Source organism: Delphinapterus leucas, chromosome 17 (assembly GCF_059928025.1).
Source record: "Delphinapterus leucas isolate spDelLeu-1000000601 "Yukka" chromosome 17, BTC_Dleu_Yukka2, whole genome shotgun sequence".
Lineage (NCBI taxonomy): Eukaryota > Metazoa > Chordata > Mammalia > Artiodactyla > Monodontidae > Delphinapterus > Delphinapterus leucas.
This window is the reverse complement of record NC_143145.1, coordinates 81,287,004-81,304,311: the sequence shown is the minus strand read 5'-3', so window position 1 is coordinate 81,304,311 and position 17,308 is coordinate 81,287,004. Positions and strand designations below refer to the sequence as shown.

The 17,308-nt window shown below is 42.7% G+C and overlaps 1 pseudogene; it reads right to left on the bottom strand.

Annotated features, from left to right (window-relative positions):
* Positions 1 to 8,180: 8,180 nt before the first annotated feature.
* On the bottom strand, positions 8,181 to 16,412 carry LOC111165839 (short-chain dehydrogenase/reductase family 16C member 6-like; annotated as a pseudogene).
* Between the last annotated feature and the right edge of the window lie 896 nt (positions 16,413 to 17,308).

Sequence of the window (17,308 nt, the reverse complement as noted above, 5' to 3'; positions counted from 1 at the left end):
GGATGACAATCTCCAGGTCCATCCATGTTGCTGCAAATGGCATTATTTCATTCTTTTTAATGGCCGAGTAATATTCCATTGTATATATGTACCACATATTCTGTATCCATTCCTCTGTCGATGGACATTTAGGTTGCTTCCATGTCTTGACTATTGTAAACAGTGCTGCAATGAACATTGGGGTGCGTGTATCCTTTTGAACCATTTTTTTCCTCCAGTTATCTGCCCAGGAGTGGGATTACTGGATCATATGGTAGCTCTATGTTTAGTTTTTTAAGGAACCTCCATACTGTTTTCCGTAGAGGCTGTACCAAGTTACGTTCCCACCAACAGTGCAAGAGGGTTCCCTGTCCTCCACCCCCTCTCCAGCGTTTACTGTTTATAAATTCTTTTGATGACGGCCCTTCTGACCGGTGGGAGGTGATATAGCTCATTGTAGTTTTGATTTGCATTTCCTGACCTTGGAGAAGTGGCTTTACGTAGGGGGCGTCCTGTGGGCCCAGCAGTGCATCTCCCTCTGGTCACCAGGGTTGCATGCTCTAGGGGTGCCCCGTATGTGGGCTGCGCGGGCCCTTCTGTTGAGGCAGGCTGACTGCTGTGGGCAACTACTTAGTTGCCGGGCCCTGACTAATGCAGAGGATGCTGCCCACTGGTGCGTGGGGCTGCGTCACGAGGTGGCTGGCTTTGGAGCCCTAGGAGGGTCCTGGGTCTAGTGCTGGCCCGTTGGTGGGTGAAGCCAGGTCCCGGAGTGACTGACTGTGGGGCGGGGGGTCCTGGAGCTAGTGTTGGCCTGCTGGGTGGGCTGGGTCCTGACATGGCTGGCTGCAGGGCCACTGTGGTCCCGGGCCTGATGCCCACCCACTGATGGGTGAGGCCAGGTCCTGGGGTCTCTGAGCTTGTGTCAGCCTGCTGGCACGTGGGACCGGTCCTGGCACTGATAAACTAGAGGGAGGATTCCAATGTTGTGCTTCCCAGCACCAGTGTCCCCGTGGTAGAACGAGCTCCCAGAATGGCTGCTGCCAGTGTCCGTGTCCCCAGGGTGAGTCCCAGTTGCCTCCTGCCTCTCCAGGAGGTTCTCCAAGATCAGCAGATGGGTCTGACCCAGGCTCCTTTCAAATTACTGCTTCTGTTCTGGGTCCCAGAGCATGTGAGGTTTTGTGTGCACCCTTTAAGACTGGAGTCTCTATTTCCCAAGCCCTTTGGCTCTCCCAGAAGTAACCCTGCTGGCCTTAAAAGCCAAGTGTTCTGGGGGCTGATCTTCTTGGTGCAGGATCCCGGGACTGGGGAGCTTGATGCAGGGCTCGGGCCCCTCGCTGCTTGGAGAGAACCTCCGCGATTGTAATTATCCTCCTGCTTGTGTGTCTTGACTATACTGCGTCTCTGCCCCTCCTACCCATCTCCTGAGGTTCCTTCTTTGTATCTTTGCTGTAGATCTCTTCTGCTAGTCCTCAGGTTGCTCTCATAATGGTTGCTCTGTAAATAGTTGTAACGTTGGTGTGCCCATGGGAGGGGGTGAGCCCAGGGTCTCGCTTCTCTGCCATCTTGGCCACTCCTCAGGATTTACAATTTAAAAAGTTTTAACAAGTTTGAAGACTATTGACATATACCAATTTTTCTTTAACGTTTTTACATTGTCTTTTTTTAATTGCTTTTGCAATTACCATTTTAGAGTTTTATCATTTTAGTCACTTTAGTAATAGATTTTGTAATTAATATTGATTAATTAGTAAAACTTTAAAAATCTGCTTCATCTAGCAAGAAACAATGGAAAAAAATAAACAGACGAACTATTCAATTGTCAAATACAGTAAAGCCATGGTTAGAAATTAGTTTTGAGTTAAAGGGCTTCTACTGAGTTAGGTCAACCTCCCTTTAATGATATAGACAGAGTGCTCATTTTAGCATTATCTTAGTGGCTCCAAACTGGACCAGGTATCCAGATAGCTTGTGGCATATTCATACAAGGGAATACTATACAGTAATGACAAGGAATGAACTACTCTGGACACAATCTGTGGATGCATCTCACAAACAAAATGTTGAGCAAAAGAATGATACACACAAGTAGATACTGTGTGATACCACTTATATAAAGTTCAAAACCAGCAAGATTTACCTCCGGCGCTAAAAGTCAGGACAGTGGTTACCTAGATGGAGTAATGACTGAGAGAGGGGCCAAAGGGGGTGGTCCTGGGGTGTCCTTTGTTGGCTACATCATGATCCAGGTGGAAGTCACAGAGATGAGTTCACTATAAAGAAAATCTATCAAGCTATATACACTGGGTGTACTTCACAGAATGTATGTTCTATTTCAATAAAAAGCTTACTTTAAAAAAAGACATCGTGCTTCTTTTACCCAATTAAAACCATGGCAACTCTTTTACATTAAATACTCTTTGTTTTACCTTTTTTACTGTTGCCGATAACGATGATGATTTTCAGGTGAATATTTTTCACTTAGCGTATCTTTTAGCCTTAGCCTGTGGAGAAAACACAGCTTAGTGACATTTTTATGCCAGGTCCCACCTTGTTAAGGATTTGCATCCTTCTGCAGCCTTTTTGGCTGAAGAAATCGCTGAGAAGCAGGTTACTTTTGAGTCTGATCATGTTTAACAAGCTTTCACTTGAGCTTGGTTTCCTGTAGCATCTCTCATTTACAGCAGGACTGAGGTGGGGTCTGAAACGCCAAGTGCCCAGAAGATTTTCTCGTCGAATTGCAAAAGCCGGTGCTTGGTGGGGACGCTGTGGGACCGCCCGCTGGCTTCCAGGGGTGCAGGTGGGTGCAGCGAACAGCACCCCGAGGCGGTGGTGCTGGGGAGCCTGGGCTGAGCACGTGGTGCCTCTTCCTGTGCCCACAGCTGGGACACATGCCTACCGCATGACCAGGCTTCCACCACCCCTACCCACGTCCTTCCAGCCACTCCCACCGCCTCCCAGGGGGCCAGCTCACATGCAACCAGAGCCTCGGGGGCCAAGACAGCCAATCTCTTTGCCTTTAGGCTTAACTGATCCCTTGAAAGTTTAGCAGTAGACTCACGTATTCTTCAAGAGATTCATTCACAGGCAGCTTCCATATTATCAAATCCATAATCATGGGTTTTGCATATCTGCTGCCATAGTCTAACCTCTACAGTTTGAAAAATGACAGTAGTAAAACCTGGAGAAGCACCCCTCTAGGTTTATTAGGTGCCGAGCACCTCTCTCCCAGAGTGGGAGCAATACCGGCCTCTGGGAGGACCAGCAGGGCATCCTTCATCCTCTCTGCGACCCCAGCCACTGGCCGCTCCTGGTGAGTTGGGAGCCCAGCCTGGCCTCTGCTGAAATGTGGCTGTTCCTGAGGAGGGGGGTTCCAGGGTGCATGGGAGGGAGAGGGAGAGAGGGCAGTGGGGCACAAGTGACCCTGGACCCTGGCTCAGCAGAAAGGGAGGAGGAAACTGCCTCGCTGGCTTGTGGATGGAGGCTGACAGCAGGCCGTCCCATCAGGTGACGACGGCACAGATCCCCACGTGTCTGTTGATCTGTTCCATCCGCCAGGGCCAGCTGGGGAATGTCAGCGCATACAGTGGAAACTGCAGTGAAGTTTGAATGCAGGAAAGTCCACAGGCGATGTCGTCCGGCTTTGCCTTGGGTTTACAGGATGTTAGAGCTGGGAAGGATTCTGGAAATCAGTTAAATCCAGAAGTTTTCTACCTGTGGTTTTGCAGACGTGACTTAGGTGCTGTGGGACCCTCACCACCCAGTCAACTAGATCAGGTACGTTTTGAGCCTCTTCTATATTCGGGAACAGCAAGTGGTTCTGAGTTTGGGCCCTGAACTCAGCGGGGGAAGGATGGAGGTGCAGCAGCCCGGACGAGACCCGAATCTACCCCTCCTGGGCTCTGTGACGCTGGGTGACCTGCTGCTGGACCTACTGGAGCTTCAGTTTTCTTCTCTGTAAAGTGAGCGTCACAACAGGTACTTATTCTGGTTGTAAGAAGTAAATGATGATAATGAAAAATAGTCAAAGCTAACACTTACCGAATCCTTGCAACTTGCCAGGTGCTTTTCTGAGTTCTTTCCGTGAACCACTCAGTGAGTTCTGTTGTAGACAGGACACCTGTAGTGCAGAGAGGATGACTTGCCCAGAGTTCCAGCTGCAATTGGTGGCACCAGGGCCGGATTCCAAACAGGGCTACCATCTTGACGACAGTGTTCTCCTGCCTCTCGCCATGGGTAACAAACTATGGAGAACTGTAATGTATTGAGCCTGGACGGCGTACCAGGCATTGTGCTAAGAGCTTTCCATGGATGCTTGCAACGCACGTCCTCCAGCAGTGTTTGGAGTTGTGGTGTGTTATTACCCTCATCTTACAGGCAAGAAAACTGCAGCTTAGTGAGTGACCTTGGCGAAGGTCAGCTAGTTGGTAAGTTGGGAGTTGACCTTGAACCAGCCATCACGTGGCCTCTCTTGCAGGAGATCCAGCACAGTGTGTGACACGGAGCGTCACGACCGGCTTCAAGGACCCTCGAGTGTGAGGATGCCCAGGGTCCTGTGTCGGAGGGCTTTGTATGGACTTAGCGTAATGCTCTGCCTTTGCTCTCTTCGATTTGCTCATCATTTAACCTTGAGCTTGTGTGTTGTGAGTTGAGTTTGATAGGACAGCAGAGTGTGTGCGTGGGCACATACAGTAAGCAGGTAGCTGTGTGCATGCAGGGCTGTGGTCCAGCTCCGCCCACATGCACAGTGGGTGGTGCACAGAGAGATGACTCCGAAGGCATGTGCTTTTGCTGTGGGGCAGTTTGGGGTGCGCGGGGCCCAAGAAGGTGGCTGGGCCTGGACCTGGCCTGGTGGTGGCCGCAGGGGATAGAGGGCTCCACACGGGGGCAGTGCCAAGACCCAGGGTGGAAGGCTGGCTTGTCCTTTGTCCCCAGAGCCTGTCCCTGAGGCACCCACCTGAGCACCAGAATAGAACCTGCTGTTCTGTCTTGCCTCTTGCTTCAGGGAGGGCTTATTCATCATTCCAAGACGTTTCTGGAATTCTTGCCAGCTAACGCCTAAGGTTTATCCTAAGATGATCTTCTCTTCTAAGAAAAGATATTCTCCATTTTCTTTTTTGCTTCACTTACCTTTCATCGTTTTTCTTCCAAATTCTGCAAAGTTACCCTCAAATTCTCCTATTTTCCTTTTCTCTTACTGAGTCCGACTAGTGAGTCAAAAGTATGTTCAATAATTTCACAAATATTTATGATTTGCACTTAGGTTCTCGATAAAGATTTATGACAAGAATGAGCCCTAAATAAAGATTTTCCAGATTGGAAGGGATCCAGATAATTTAATCATTAACCTCCTTTGCTTTTCAAAAATGGGAAACTTCATTTTTCAAGAGTCTAAAGTCATTTTTATCTCAAGCAGCTGTTATTATTAGAAAGTCCTTTCTTAGGTTAAGCCAAAAATCTGCCTCCTTTCCAGTATCAAGAAGAAAAGGCTACTTTAAGAAATGAACTTACGTAAAAGAAAGTGCTCTCAATTTCCAAACCCTTGGAAGATTCTAGTCATCAATTTCAGAACCATCACAAACTTCTCCTATCTCTTCAGCCTATAAATTTTTTTCAAGCATTTAACTAAAAAATGGCTAATTCATTATTAAATACTGTTTTCACATATTTTAATTTTTAATATTTTTACTATTTTTTATTGCATTGGATTAGGAAAACTTTTGTAGGATGAGAGTCACTATCAAGTATAATATTATTCTGTTGCAAAAATGAATCTTCACTTCTCAGAACACGCCCATGAAGTGTTTTAAGTACGGGGAAAGGGTGAGGGGGGCTTCACATGTAAAGTACTAGGGTAACGGGGGTTTTGAGAACTTGGTGGAAGGAAATAATAGAGGCGGCCAAACTTCGGACATGATAATCAATTCAGTTTTGCTGCTTCTGTTGGACAGAATTCATTGTTATATATGAAAACTGGGAACAGAGTTACATGGACAGCTGTTATATATTCTCAAATTTCAAAGATACTGAAATAGGAAGAGAAAATGCAGTGCCCACCAGGAAATCGTTTTTAGCTTCAACTCCACATTCAGACTCAGGGGACAGGTATCTGCTCCGAGGTGGAGAGGGGGAACCGGGGAGGGGGTCCTTCCCTCAGTCCAGGTAGCACTGGGCACAGATGTCAGGAAACTTCTCAGGTGCCAGCTCGTAAGTGCGACGTCCCTCCCCATCAGGTCCTTAGAATTCATTCACAGCTCCTCTCAATCTGAAGCAAGGTACCAATCATTTGTCCTTTTCATCATGAGCAACGTTGCTTAAAAACGTGTTTGACATTTGACTCTTGCCAGGTTACCAGGGGAACAGAGCTAGGATGTCAACCTAAGGGAACATTCTCTTGAAGAAAAACAAAAGGTTGGTTAACCCTTTACCTACAATACAAATGAAAGATAACAGAGAAACAGACTATGCAGTTTCTAGATACAGTAAACCTAGGAGATGAGAAAGCCAGACTTCCAACAGTATTAAAATAGGCAAAACCCAGCCAAAGCCCCTATGTGGCTGAAAGTTGTCACAAAGATCTTGTACCTCACTTAGTGACTGTCTTATTCGCCACCGTGTTTCTAGTGCCACACATAGTAGGTACTCAGGAAATACGTGTGGAATGAATGAACAAGTGAATGCCTAAGAGACCCTCCTGAGGCCTAACAATTGAAAATAAGATGGGCCCGAATTAGAAGTAGCAGTACCCCTCTTGGCTGAGTGAAGTGGAAGGTGATGCCCAGTGAGGGGGTGTGGACCAGTTTACTTAGAGATAAATGGCCGTTCAAAAGCTACTACTGGGGGTCAACCCAGGTAGACAAAAATATGTCAATGCTCCTTAGGCATTAAGGAAAATTGATGGAAGTTTAAGAAAAATTTAAGTGGTTCTTTGAATACTTGGTTTAAGAAGGTATAGAGATGTCAAAATTTTACAAAGGTTTTACCTAAGAAATGACCAGATTTGGTTGTATAGCTGATTCACTTTGTTATAAAGCAGAAACGAACACACCATTGTAAAGCAATTATACTCCAATAAAAATGTTAAAAAAAAAAAAAAAGGTTTTACCTACAAAACTGTTAAAAGAGAACTCATTTCCTGAAAGTTATTGCACTTTGGAATTTTTATCCCTCTTTTAGTTCAAAAGTTTTCTCTAGTTTGTTCACCGCAAGTTAAAGTTTCTTTGCAAGAATATAGAAATATTACGTCCCCATTAATGGGATAGATCTTATGTGTTGAGTGTTCACTTTTTGGTTAACAAATATTTACTTTACTTGATACTTCTTTTTTTGGTTTTACCGTTACTCACTAGCTCTTGACCTGTTAGAGGCAAAGCTACATTGCTGTTCTGTAACCCAGCTCAAGAACATTTCCAAACTCGGAGCGTCATTTAGGAAAGTTTGCTGAGAGCTGGCAAGGTGAGGTGCACATTCGAACGAGTATATGCTTTTTTAAGGGGAGTGGCTCCTATTGTGTATACAAATTCATCAGAGTTAAGGCTACTTTATTGACTGAATTATGAAAATAAGTCTCCTCCTCAAACCAGCAGTACCTAGTCTAATGTGTACTTTTTTTCTTATGGAATAAAGAAGTTAGGAATTTTTGACATGTTCAGATGCAAACAAACATGATTAGTTGTGGACTTATTTTGTCCAATAAGCAGATTCAATCTCCCTAAGGACCTTGATGTGGTCATCCAACTCCAGTAGGAATTAATAGGCAAACAGAAAAGTGTTATTTTTCTTCATTGCAGAACTGAAATGTTTCTTTACATCTGATGTTGGAAAATTACCATCCTAAAACGCTGATTTACAAGGTCATTATTTATAATGACTCCTTTTCTAAAAGTATCCTATACTATTTAAAAATTAAATTAGTGTCAATTTGCATTAATATGTTTTTATTAATACATTATATTCTCTGAGTTCATTGGAATGGCTGCACTATCCTTATTTACCAAACTAAAAAGTGACAGGAAAAACTGTCCAATATATAATTTGAATGCCTAGGGAAATTATCAGTGTGCAAACCATGTCCTGGGAAGTAGCCTAGCCCTTCTGAAAGCCTCAGTAATCCTTGGTAGACTGGACTGCTCTAAGCGTGAAGAAGAGCTCCAAATGGTCTATCCTCACAACACTTGGTTTTATTACCGCATGTGAGGCTTCAGCTATAGGTGTTTCCTCTCGTTTTCAGTCTGAACTTCACCTGTTTTCTCTTGACCTGTCAACGAAGCCACGGAGGTGTCCATTCCAATGTTTCGGCAAGGGTGATCATCATGTCTGGAGATATTATTCTAGAGAAAAGCTGAGGAAAAAAAGCAGAATCCTTTAAAAGGAGTCAAAGTGACATCTTTAGGGACTGCCCTGGCGGTCCAGTGGTTAGGACTCTGTGCTTCCACTGCAGGGGGTGCGGGTTCCATCCCTGGTGGGTGAACTAAGATCCTACAAGCTACACAACGCAGCCAAACCCGCCCCTAAAACAAACAAATAGAAAAGGGACACCTTTGTAAAGATTACTTTGAATTACACGACGTGCGAGTTGTCGTGATTCACACTGTGCACGTGTCACCGTTGAGAAGGACGGGCAAGCACTGCGTCACGTGCGCTGAGCGCAGTCCGACAACCAGGGAGCCTCGAACAATCCCAATGCTCAGGCCACAGCTTAGCCTTTTTTTTTTTTTTTTTTTGATGTGGACCGTCTTTAAAGTCTTTATTGAATTTGTTACAATATTGCTTCTGTTTTACATTTTGGTGTTTTGGCCACGAGGCATGTGGGATCTTAGCTCCCCGACCAGGGATGGAACCGGCCCCCTCTGCACTGGAAGACGAAGTCTTAACCACTGGACCGCCAGGGAAGTCCCTTCATATGTTAACTCACTGCCTTCTGTGGTAAGACTGTGTATATCCTGATTTACTAAACTAACACATGGTAGCAAAAAGTAGAAAGAAAACCAGACCGATTAAAGCAGAATTCCTCGGGAAGGGGTAGGCATCAGTTGTTTTAAGTGATTCCAGTGGACACCCGAGGTGGAGAATCATTGCTTTAGTTTCTTGAAGAGAGAGGAACTGTGCCTTTGGCTGAATTCTGCTTAGATCAGCTCAGCTCTGCTCAACTCAACACAACTTAGCAATTATTTATTGCGTGCATATTCTGTGTTAGGTACTCAGCCTGGAGCGTGGAGCAGGAAACTGTGTCCTGTCCTCAGGCCGTGTGTGCTATCAGCAAGGAGGACAGATATCACGCACGCAACCCACATGTGTGATGGGTGCTGCAAAAGTCAGGGACAGATGTGAGGGCTTGCAACATAAGGGACTTTGACCTCGTTCAGCAGCCAAGGCAGGATGAACAGGAGGTGGTGTCTTAGAATCTCCTGTGCGCCTCCCTGTTCAGGGAATGCGTGAATAAACCCACAGGTCCCAAAAATATGTTGAAGAGGGTATAAATAGTAAAGAAAGTCCTAGATTTATTAACAACATAATTTCATGATAGTGAATCACCGGTTGTGTTTTCCACTCTGCTAGTAACTTACAGCAGGAGAGGAGTATATCTGATGGTAAGAGCTTAAGATCGTAATCAGATGAAAACTTTGTTCCAGAGTTTATTAGCTGTTTAATCCTATAAAAGTGACTTACTCTCTGTAACCCTCAGATTCCGTAAGTGTGATAAAATGCATGCAAGGCTGTTATGCAGAGTCGGGCACATATAGCCTCCTGATGAATGTGAGATGTTGTTCCAGAGAAGACAGTGGGCCTGGCCTGAATCCACCCGCAAAGACTCCAGAACTCTTAGCATGAAGGTGCCGGTGCTCTTTTACTAAAAGCAGTGAGGAGCTTGCCAAATATCCTTAATACTTTTCCGTCAACACACACTCAGGTTTATTTGTCCTTTGTTTTCAAAATAGAATTTTACATTAGCTGAACCAAAAGAATTCACCAAAAAAATTGGTGTTCTATTTGTTTCTCTTGAAGTTAATAATTTGTCCTCTGTAAGACCCAATAGTTTCTAAATTTTCTCAGTGTCTGGAGTAACCAAGCCCAGATAGAAACAGTCCAATAAATTACCCTTGAACTATTTAAATATTACTTTTCCTTTATCATCTAAAAGGTATGAGGTTGCTTTCTGGCAAAAGAGGAAGCAATGATGAGACAATTTGTTCACACATAACCAAAATGATAGAGAAGTCATTATTAACTTACGCTTTAAGGAGCAACACAACATGCAAAAGTGTGGGCATTATCAAGTAAACCTGTTCCTCTAAAATAGCATTTATTATCCAGTAAACCTGTTCCTCTAAAATAGCATTTAAAACTTTTGGGGCAACATATTCCTGCTCCAGTATAGGCAGCAGAAGTGGATCCCTGGAATGAAAACAACAAAAAGTTATATTGTCAGAGTGGTATTTTTTTCGCTGCCATCGCGAGCACTAATTATTAAATTTTAGATATCAAGTTATTAACTTGATAATTAATTAGATTACAGTCATTAATTAGATGTCATTAATTAGATGTCTCTAAATATGCAAACCAAATGTAAATATCAGGAACTGCCTTGTGTTTTCTCTCATGACCAACATTGGGACCAGTGCTAATACATTTAATTTTTTAGAGTGAACGCCTGGCCTTTATTGATTTTCTGCTATGTGATGGTCTACACCTATGGAAGGAACTGCTTTGAGATTTTTTTTTTTGTATTTTTCTTTTCTCTCTTTCAGTCCAAACATCAAGCAATTGTACACTATTAGGAAGCAAAATTGCAAAATTTTATTACCAGAAGGAAAAATCCCCTGAGCATGCGTCATGTGTCTTTGCTTTAGGCAGACTATTGTTACCACGTTAAGCAGACTTAGCTGTTTGTGAAATCAGTTGGAGTTGAGATGGGATAAGCACGGAATAGAGCTCCCATTAGGCATCACTTTGACATTTTATACTTTTATATTATGCTTCTCTATTATTTGAACTACACTGCCTCAAAAATTCTATTTACCTCAGCTGATTATTGAAAGCTGATTGATTTCTTGTAATTAAATGTTGGTAATTAGTCTTTATATTTTTTCTCCTAAAAGTTCCTTAGAACCATAGCCTAAAGGGCTCCAACATTTATTAAAAAACAGTTTTCCAAAGAAGAAATACAAATGGCCAACAGGTACATGAAATTGAGCACACGAAAAGGTGCTCAGTCATGATGCAAAGCAACACTGCAATGAGATATCACCTCATACCTGTCAGATGGCTATCGTCAAAAAGACAAGTGATAACAAATGCTGGTGAGGGTGTGGAGAAAAGGGAATCCTTGTGCACTGCTGGTGGGAATGTAAATTGGTGCAGCTGCTATGAAAAACCATACGGCGGTTCCTCAAAAAATTGAAAATAGAGCTACCATATGATCCAGCAATTCCACTTCTGGGTATAAATCCAAAGGATTTGGCATCAGGATCTTGTAGATATATCTGCACTCTCATGTCCATTTCAGCATTTTTCACAATAGCCAAGATATGGAAATATCCTAAGTATCCGTGGGTGGATGAATGGATAAAGAAAATCTGGTGTGGATAAAGAAAATCCAAATACACAGTGGAATATCATTCAGCCACGAGAAAGAAGGAAATCCTGCCGTTTGTGACAACTTGGATGAAACCTGAGGGCATTATGAAAAGCGAAATAATCAAGGACAAACACTGTATGATATAACTTGTACGGAGAATGTAAAAGAGCTAAATTCATAGAAATAGAGAGCAGAGTGGTGATTACCAAGAGCTGGAGGTTGGGGAAATGGGGAGATATTGATCAAAGGGTACAAACTTCCAGTTATAGCATTAACAATTTCCAGGGATCTAAAATACAGCTGTGATTATAGCGAACAGTATTTTGTTACATACTTGAATGTAGCTAAGAGAGTAAATCTTAAATATTCTCACCACAAAAAAGAAATGGTAATTATGTGATGAGATGGAGGTGTTAGCTAATGCTATGGTGGTAATCCTTTTGCGACATATAAATGTATCAAATCAACACATTTGTACGTCTTAAAGTCACACAATTTTATATGATGACTATGTCTCAATGAAGCTGGAAAAAATATAATCTACACATCATTGTTCATTTCATACTCTACCAGTTAGGATTATTCATCTTTCTTTTTCTAGAGACTTTGTTTTTACCTTTTATGAACTTAGGAACTCCACGTTTATACGGGCCATCATTTAATATCACTGTTTTCATTGGCTACCATGCCACCTCCTCTTGGCTGGTCACATTTATTCTGTGACCTTGACCCTCTAGCTTTTGAAACTAATGTTCTGTTATCAGCAAAAGTTTCTTAGCAAATGCAAAGGTCTCATTTCTGATTTTATCATTTGAAACGCTTCCTGCCATTCACGGCTGTCCTTTCCAACCAGATATACTTTATCTCTGCTGAATTCCAGAGCTTTTAAACTCTTCTGTGTAGAGTTCTTTTGTAGACACACTTCCTTCAAATTTTCTAGAAGTCTATTTCCAATAGTACTACATTTTCCCTTTATGGCCATTCCGTCAGCTAATATGAATTTTTAATTCATTATTTTATTTAAAATATTTATTATAAAGAATTTCAAAGAAACAAAATTAGAAAAGTATAATGAACAGTGATGTGATGGTAAATGGTGAACAATTGTTCCTCTGGGGGGAAAAATGTATTTATGGTTTCTAACCTCACCTGACTTTACTCTCTACTTTGCTCACCGTGCTAAGACACAGCAGCCTTCTTTCAGGTTCTTAAGAATCCCCATTTCCTTCTGATCTCAAGGGCTTTGTGCAGGGTACTTAGACGCTCTTCCCACTTGCTCTTTACCTAGTTAATTCCTACTTCTCTGACTTTTGGGTCTCAGTTTTCTTTTCTTTTTTTTTTTTTTTGGCTGCTCTGTGTGGCACGTGGGATCTTAGTTCCCCAACCAAGGATCGAACCCATGCCCCCTGCAGTGGAAGCATGGACTGCCAGGGAAGTCCCCAGGTCTCAGTTTTCAATGTCACTTCCTCTGAGAAACTACCACTGACTCCTCCTCCCCATTCTAAAGTATATGTCCTTTATTCTCTCTCATAACACCTTTTTACTTTTATATCACTTAATCACATATTATTATCAATTCTTACTAATATTGTTATTTAAATAATAATATTAGAACAAAGAAGTAGAGAAAATAATTCTTAAAGAGGAAACTTACTTCAGTATAACAAAGGTCATATACAAAGCCCAGAGCTAATATCATATTCAATGGTGAAAAGACAGTTTTTGATTAATGTTTTTAGCCTGGTTTTCTACTAGACAGCAAGAAAATTTTAAACAAAAAGGAAAGATCCGTGGGGGGTGCTGGAGATTACAATACTTTTGATAAAAGGAAGAGGATTGTGAGGCCGTCGTTTCATTGCTCACACGTTTGTGGGTCACTACTGGGGAGGCACCAGGGCCCCTGACGCCAGGCAGATGGAATCACAGCTCTGCTCTATCACTAATTTCCTTCATGACTTGGTTTCTTGTCATCAGTACAGTGGACAATGTTATAGTACCTACTTTATTATAAAGACTATATATAATAATGCTGCAGGCCTCAGAGTCCTGATCTGTGACTTAGTGCTGGCACTGGGACTGGGGCCCCTCCTCCGCAAGCTCCTTTCTTGAGCTCACCCCAAAGACCTTCATCTGTGAACCTTTCCTGTCACACTGTTTTTGCTTTTGCAGAATAAGAACTGATATTGATTCCACTTGTTCTGTTCTAAAATACACCTAGTGGGGGCTTCCTTGGTGGTGCAGTGGTTAAGAATCCACCTGCCAATACAGGGGACACGGGTTCGAGCCCTGGTCCGGGAAGATCCCACATGCCGCGGAGCAACTAAGCCCATGCGCCAAAACTACTGAGCCTGCGCTCTGGAGCCCGTGAGCCACAACTACTGAGCCCGCAAGCCACAACTACTGAAGTTCACGTGCCTAGAGCCCGTGCTCCGCCACAAGAGAAGCCACCGCAATGAGAAGCCCGCGCACCGCAACGAAGAGTAGCCCCCGCTCACTGCAACCAGAGAAAGCCCGCACGCAGCAACAAGGACCCAACGCAGCCAAAACTAAAATTAAATAAATAAATAAATTTATTTTTTAAAAAAATAAAATACACCTAGGGATCTATATATAATCCCTAGGTTATATTCTCATTAGCTGGTGGTGCATTATAAGAAACAAATCCTATGGGGGCCCCAAAGAAAAAAGGAGGCGATAGAAATTGAAGGAGAAAAGTGAAGAGGAGGTTTCAGAAGGTAAGTATCCCAGAGCCGGAAGTTGATCAACGTTTTCTGAGTGAGTAAGTGTACTCTACACTTGGAGCATGGATCGCCAGAGGAAAGGACAGCCTCTCGGAGTTCTGCCATCAAAGCGAACTGCGTGCGCCCTTTCAGATCTTGGTGCAGTGGATGAGAGCGACTCTGACTCTGAGTCCTGGTGGGTTTGGCTCCGCCCATGATCAGTTTCAGGATCTTGGGCAACTTACACATTCTCCTCACTACTAAGTTTCCTCATTTGTAAATGGGGAGGGTGAGGACAATATACTCCCAAGAGGGCTGTGTGTGTTTTATTAAATGAGTTATTAGGTGCCTATAGTGCTTAGAATAATAGCTCCTGGTAATACCGTGTTTTGTCTTGTCCTGTCTTCACCCAGTTCTGAGGCCCTGGCTAGAGGCTAGTCCATTCCCCCTCTTGATCAGCTGATTAAGTCTGCACCCCAAGCACCTCCCTTACTGGGCTCTCACTCTGTAGACTACCGTACACCTGTCCTAATCGCCCCAGGGTCAGGTATCAGATGGCCAGGGATGCCCTGTGTGGCCCAGATCCTGCTGACGTGATTCAGATCAATCCATCCTAAGCCTGCTGGTCCTGCCTCACCTGTTCCTACTTGTGGAAACCACAATAAAGTCTCTGGTCCACGTCCTCTGTCTCACCTGCCTCCTGACCAGCCTGATGTTTCCCCTGGTGGCCCTGCGTGGCATGCCGTGTTCTCCCCAGGGAACTGTTAGTCTAGCAGGACTGTGACACTATTTCTGGTTTCTCTGCTTCATCTGTGTATTTATCTTCACTGCACCTCACCCAAGGCATATGGTCGAAACACCTCTCAGCAGCTAGACCGTTGTTAGAGTGCGTGGAAACTGCACAGCAAGTAGCTGTTATTATTAAAGTATTTATTGATATTTAGTGTGAAGTTAGAACGAATATCCACAGGCTAAATCTAAGAGAAAATTTAGTCTAGAAACATGCTTAATGCTTCTTCCCTATCCTCCATACTTTCTACCCTCAGTACAGGTTGACAGTGGATGTACATTGGAATCATACAATGCAGAGACTTAAGTTAAAGCTGAGTGTCATATTGAAGATCATCTGGTCCAATCTTTTCATTTTACTGATAAAGAAACAGAGACGTAGAGAGGACAGGTAACTAGGTAAATGAACAGCAGAGCCAGTGCTAGTTCTAGTTTCTACTGACCTCTGATGGCAAATGAGTCACCAGAAGAAAGCAGCTGGGCAACAACTCAAAAGGCTCAGCGAATGCCCACTTGCATTGTTTTCTTCCGTTTCCCTTTCTGGAGGCCACAAAGTCAGATTTCTGACATGCAGAATCAAGCGAGAGGCACACAGAACTCTCAGAGGAAGTGGATGACAGATTTTCTCCTCTTCTCGTTGTAAAAGCATACTAGATGCAATGCTTTTCTTGGGCATAGAAACTAAGAAGAACATCAATCAGCTTACCTGATCAGCAAATCTGTAGACATCTTGCCTGTTGCCACAGTTACATGTGTAGGCAAATACTTTCACATCACCCTTTTCTTTGATCATTCGACACGTTTCCATGTTGCCTTCTTCGTTAATGTCCCATAGAACTAAAATGGCTCCAAGGCTGGCAAATGTCATGGCCGATAACCTCCCAAGTCCACTTCCAGCTCCTGTTATAAGGACAATCTTTCCAGCAACATTCTTTTTCTTCTTGGGAATTATCCTGTAAACTAAAGATTCTAAAATATAATATAGAAAATTTCCCCAAAATATGGAGGTGTCCAAAATTGTACTCATGTTAATTCACTGAAGAAAGGAACGTCTTAATTAGGAAAGAGGTAACTGATAAATTCATGACATTATCACAACAACTGCAAAAGACGTAAAGCACTTAGTCCAAGGGAAATTACCCTTGAGACATCAGTTCTTCAAAATACAAATTTCCGCAATAACTACTACCATCTTTGAATGCTTAAGTTATATAAATAATGAGTATGAAAATATTTTATGTTAACAAGAATCTTTCCAACTTACAGGGCGCTTTCTTACAGGTAATCTAATTTGACCTACAGGTAATCTAATTTGACCTACAGGTAGATCGCATGTTACTAGGAGAGCTTCATAGTGAGGGACATAAGATCTTTGAGTATCGACTTGCCCAACATTATGTGACTTGTACACCAAGATTTCGGATTCTTAGTCTGGTCAGTTTTCTATTACATGAACTCGATTCATGATCTCATATCTAATAGAAATTTGCTTTTCATTAAGAAGTTGTTCAATAACATAGAAATAATATTTATTGTAATACAAATAAAGTCTTTTTATGTTTTCACATGATATTTGTAATATCCCCCTGAGAGAGTCAAACCAGGTACAGTTATTACTGGTTTATAGTGAAGACCTGAGACTAAAATGATTGAGTAGATTTATTCAAGGTCACATAGGCAGCTAATAAAATAGGGAATATCTGGATTGGGGACAGAGGTCTTCTGAATGCCCAGGCCTTTACCATTAGAACAGGCTTTTTCTGGAGCTAATGTGCCTTTTGCCAAGACCCACCTTTTAAAAAATAAAATAATGGAGCATTTTTTGTTTTCGGTGACATTTCCTTGATTTTTGATAATCATCTTGTTACACTCGAACATTCTTACATGATCATTTCTGTAGAAGTTAGATGTGGACACCTATAAAAACCCACATTAAAGCGGATCACAGCTCCTACACTGTTGGTGGGAAAGTAATTTCGTGCAGCCACTATGGAGAACAGTATGGAGGTTCCTCTGAAAACTAAACATAGAACTACCATATGATCCAGCAATCCCATTCCTGGGCATATACCTGGAAAAAACTATAATTCATGAAGATACATTCAACCCTATATTCACAGCGGCACTCTTCACAATTGCCAAAGCATGGAAACAACCTAAATGTCCATCGACAGATGAATGGATAAAGATGTGGTAATATGTACAATGGAATACTACTCAGCCATAAAAAAACACAAAATAATGC